The sequence below is a fragment of the Penaeus vannamei genome, chromosome 2 (genome assembly GCF_042767895.1).
Source record: "Penaeus vannamei isolate JL-2024 chromosome 2, ASM4276789v1, whole genome shotgun sequence".
In the NCBI taxonomy this organism is placed as follows: domain Eukaryota; kingdom Metazoa; phylum Arthropoda; class Malacostraca; order Decapoda; family Penaeidae; genus Penaeus; species Penaeus vannamei.
In genome coordinates, this window is record NC_091550.1 from 31,464,656 (window position 1) to 31,469,655 (window position 5,000).

Consider the following 5,000-nt stretch of genomic DNA (forward strand, 5'->3'; position numbering starts at 1 on the left):
ACGGCTGTGCATTTCGCTCCCACTCGAGCGTCGGTCGTGAGCGGAAAACATCCCATCGAGTTTTTTCTTTCACTTTGAAGAAGGTTCAGATGTGCATTCTTACGGATGCCGTGTACTGTGGCGGTACAAACGCCTTGCGTGCGCGGTGGGGGAATGAATGGCTGCCATATTACAAAACTGCATGGCTCTGCTAGCTCGCTCTCTCTCTCTCTATCTATCTCTTTCTTTCTCTCTCTCTCGCATTCCCTCCAAACCCTACCTTCTTCCCTCTCTCTTCCCTTTTCCCTTCCCCCTCCCCCTCCTTCAGTCACTATCTCCCTCTCTTCCTCTCTCTATCTCCCTACTTTCCCTCTCCATTATTTCCCAACCTCCTGCCATTTGTCCTCGCTCTTTCCCTCCATCCCTCCCTCCCTGTCTCCGTTCCTCCCTTTCACTTGCCTTCCCTCCTTAACCCCCTCCCTCCTATCTCACGCTCCTCCTCTAGTTTATGTTTTGAAGCCTTCATCACCCGCATGTTTGGCCAGGGTGATTTATACAGTGATAAGTTGGAAAGATTGGCCGTCAGCGGGTCTCGTTGATGTTTTTGCCGACCGTTCTTTTTTCTGTCTTTCTTTTTAAGATGAAACCGTTGATAATCCGAGATCATGTGATTCATTACCGTCGTCATTCCGTGATGCAATTAGGGAGAGCATGGATCGCGTACATGCTCGAGGGAGTGGAGCTGAGGGCGGCAAGGAGGAAGTGCTTGTTCTCGCACGCACGTGAGTCGGAATATTTCAGACTGGCCCCGTCGCCTCGGTGCCTCTCGTTCTCGCAGCAGAAATGGGAGTGACAGCAGGATCCCACGGCGGGAAATGGGCTGCATAGACATCATAGACGGGGTAGTGGCTTCAGAGCCTCATAGAGGAGTGCCACACAGAAGGGTGTGCAAGGCTGGAGTGACCGGCTTTACTTGCTTCACTCCGGTATTGATCCTCTGTCATGCAGACATCCCAGTTCCAGCCCTCTGCTGCTGCTTTGTTCTGCCTTCTCCACGTGCTCTGCTTCCTCTCCTTTTCCCTTGTTTAACTTTCTTGTTATTTCTCCTCCACCTTCGTCCCCATGTCCACTTTGACCTTTTCTCCTCTCCTCGGGGCGTGAAATTGGCCCTGGATAAGAGAGGAAAGTGGTCTTAAGAAAGGTGAGACAGAGAGAGAGAGAGAGAGACGGACAGAGACAGAGACGGAGACAGAGAGAATGAGAGTAAGACACTGATTTGACGAGAAGGCGAAAAGAGAATAGGGAGGGGAAATGGTAAGATGACAGAAAAGAACGAGAGGAAAGAAGAGAAAAAAATCGAGTTGTTTTCAAGAAGGTAAAAGGTAATGAAAATCCAGCAAAGACCTTCCTTCTGTAGCCCTCGACCCAAGGCACTCACACGGGCTATGGCACTTACCGCCATTTTTTTCCGTGTCATTTGTAGACATACGAACCATCACTGGTGTTGTGCGTGACAAAATATGACCTAGTCAAACAGAAAGGTATTTCTACTTTCTGTTTGGCAAGTCCAGGATCTCCCATCATGGTTAGGCTGCTTTGCAAAGGTCCCTTGGCACGGGTCAGGGGTGTCAAGAGTCAATTAGCAATATTGTGAGAGAGAGGGAGGGAGAGAGAGAGAAGCAGACAGACAGGTAGACAGACACTTGTGAGAGAAAGAGAGACAGATAGACAGACAGATGGGAGAGAGACAGACAGACATGGGAGAGAGAGGTGGGAGGGAGAGGGAGAGAAAGAGAGAAGGAGGTGGGGGGGAGAGAGAGTAAATGTATTTGTATGTTTGCAGTTATGTGTCGATGTTGGTGGATAAGGCTAAGGAAAAAAATAACAAGAAACTTTGAGGATATGTTAGTTTTTACCACAACGTTGTACATATTGAATTTAAAGTACGGTTTTATTACCTCAGGGATGGAAAACTGGAGCTGGTAGACGGTCTGTACTCTCACCCTTCTGACATTTTTCCATGTTTACCTCCCGCTTCCATCTCCGCAAAACAAGTGAGCATCGCGCAATGACGTCATTTCTGGAAATAGAAACGCATCAGCATTAAAAATAAAATAAAAAGAAGAGAAAGTGGGAGACTACGACATTTAAAGAGGAGGACTGAGGAGGCTCTGAGACGACTTCTCCATGTCTATAATGGACGCATATTATCGACCGCATAACCTGAGGCGGCCTTTCGATTCTCCTGAGTCTTCTAGATGCAACTCCCATGGTAGGTGAGCAGCGTAGAATGACCCTGCCATGGGCAGGGAGGCGGGCTCAATACGAAGATCAGGTCACAAGAAATGCTCAAACTAAAGTATACCAGTAAACAAACAGAAAAACGTGTAGGTAAAATACACAATATTCTCGCAGGGCAAACTGGCAAAATATGTTGTGCAAACAGCCTAATGCCCGAACAAAGCCGCGGCGCTTGGACGTGTGACCTTAGCGTGGCAAGGTACAGAGTTATTTTCTTGCCATAATGCAGAGCGTGACAACAGGGTGTGTTTTTACTCCTTCTTAAGCGTTTGGTCGATAATCTTATGTCATCCTTACCTAACATCACCCCAAAGACCCGCCTTTGTTATTGCGGGTGTTGTAAATTCTGATTACTTTGTTTTCAAAGGGTTATTTTTGTTCCGTCCATTTAGGACCTGATTCTTGCCGAGACCCGTTATATTTAATAGCTTTCATTTTCCTTTATATTTTGCATAGCTACGTAAATGCAGAAATGATGCTAAGAAGTGAACGTAACCGTAAAGATCGATATGGAGATGAAGGCGATAATCAAAGAAAACTAGAAGGCCGGGATGTCGCCATGCACGGCCGAGGGGACGGCCAGGAAGCGCCTGTGGGTGAGCTCTGGAAGGCTAGAGAGGGAGACCTTGGTGTAAAGTCTGCGTGGCCCAGCAGACGACCTACATTTGCAGTAGGATAACCAGCGCCCCGGCTTTAAAAACAGGTTAATGGTGTTCCTCGACGAGTATAATCTCCGGACGAGGGCGGGTCCTGCACGGCATGTGTGTCCTTGAGGCGGCGCACGACTGTAAACTTATTTTATGTGTCTTCTTGACCGCTGGAGGGACCTTTCGGAAAGGGACTGGAGCGCTGAAGGACACCGCCACTGGTGAGTCATAAAGGGAAGGAACGGCGAGGAAACAGTTCACGGATGAATTGGAAAAACTAGGACCGGAATTGCATGTGACACTAAAGAGCCGGAATATTTTCAGACATCTGGGACAGGCGTTGACGCCGAGGACCTGGGCGCCGGTGGTGACTGCAGTTTAAAGTCGGGGACTTTGTGGCGCGAGGACACTCACTAATGCGATTTCCAATACGGAAACAAATTCCGTCAGACTTCAAAATGGATAGAAATTGGAGCAGACTATATAGTACAACCGCTGAAAGACATGCAATGAAAACCTCGAGGCATAAAGATGGCATGGAAGTGCAAGAGCGGAACGTGCAATTGCTACAAGGCAAATCAAGAGTCTGATCATCACATCCGTCTCCGGCCGCACGGGGCTTCACCTCCAGCGCCACCTGCAGAGCGGAGAATGCGGTGCAGAATCCGGCCAACCATCGACCATAGAAAAATGTCCTACAGCTCGGCCCAGCCCTTAGGGACGGCACTTCCCCTCGCAACTCTTGGATCAATACTGCAAAATCAATGGTTATGGGTGTGTGTTTTGTGGGCGTGTTTAGGCTTGTAGTTGTATTTGTTCGTTCACGCGTGAATGTGAATGAATCAAAATTCTCGCTCTCTCTTTCTGTTTATTAATCTTTCTATATTTATCTCTTTCTGTCTTTTTTCCTTCTTTCTTTCTTTCTCTTTGTCCACCCTCTCCCTTCTTCTCCTCTCTCATTCTCTCAGATTAGTATCGCGAAAAAGCAACAAGTATGTCATATTATGAAATGCTGTGACAGTACTTATACGTCAGACTAGTGATTCAAAAGACGTAACCGGATGGGGAAATAGGGGAACATGATAATAGGGGAAAGAATGAAACAGCAAAGAGGATGTGAGAGAAGGAGAGAGAAAAAACTTTAACCAAATATGTGAAGCGCTGAATACCAAAAAATGCAGTGGACATGCTGATTATATTACTGGTAATAGCATAGCGTTTGAGTTGAAATGTATGAACCGCAGGATAACTTCCCCCAATGATCTGCGCGTGACTGCCCGAAACGCTAGAGACGGAAGAGGCGGCAGAGAGCGGAAAGGAGGAACGGAGGAAGAGAGAAGGGCAGTGAAAAACAGGGGAGGCGCGGGCAGCAGGAGGGAGGAGGGGTCGGTTTATGCAACACGAGGCTCTGCTGGCTGGTGACCAACGTGGGCAAGTTATGTCGACCAAGTGGCACGAGCAGGGGTCAAGCGGACGGAGGGAGGCAAAGGGAAAATGAATAAAGGAGAAGAGAGAGGTGCACGGATGTATTCGGAACAGAGATAACAGACGCACCTTTATGTGTATAGATAATGTAAATATTAGAGGTAATGTTTTTTTGTAACCGAGGAATGTTATGAGGAACGGGAGCTTGTGAAGAACAAGTAGAGCAGTCTGGCTGACGCAGTGCACCAGTACACAGGAAGGTGAGGACGCCGGGGACTTTCCCTCGCTCGTCCCAGCGCGATTCACCTGTAGGAAGGCTCGCACTATATTTCACCTTTCGTGTAATATATATTAAAACCGAGAACATATAACTACTAACATGCACGTACAGTTGCTGACGCAATTGCGGAGTAAATACAGCATGGGGAGGGTGAGTGAGGGTGAAGTAAGATTAAATATTTCTCAATAGATTTCCTGTCGCTTGAAAAACAAGTTTTTGTATATGCCGAGTCGACGCAGACGTGTTTTCTCTCGTAGGCCGTTCCTTCGTGCAGTTTCTCCATCCCCGCCGGGCAGCGGCACTTGTAGCTGACATGACTGACATGACATCCGCAAGCCTTCATCCCATCGCAGCTGCTGACATGACTG

The 5,000-nt window shown here is 47.9% G+C and overlaps 1 protein-coding gene across 7 annotated transcripts in view; it reads left to right on the forward strand.

The window, feature by feature from the left end:
* The window catches only part of LOC113800503 (blood vessel epicardial substance), a 59,326-nt gene that overhangs the window by 20,702 nt on the left and 33,624 nt on the right, over nt 1-5,000 (forward strand). The gene's annotated exons all lie outside the window — the stretch shown is intronic.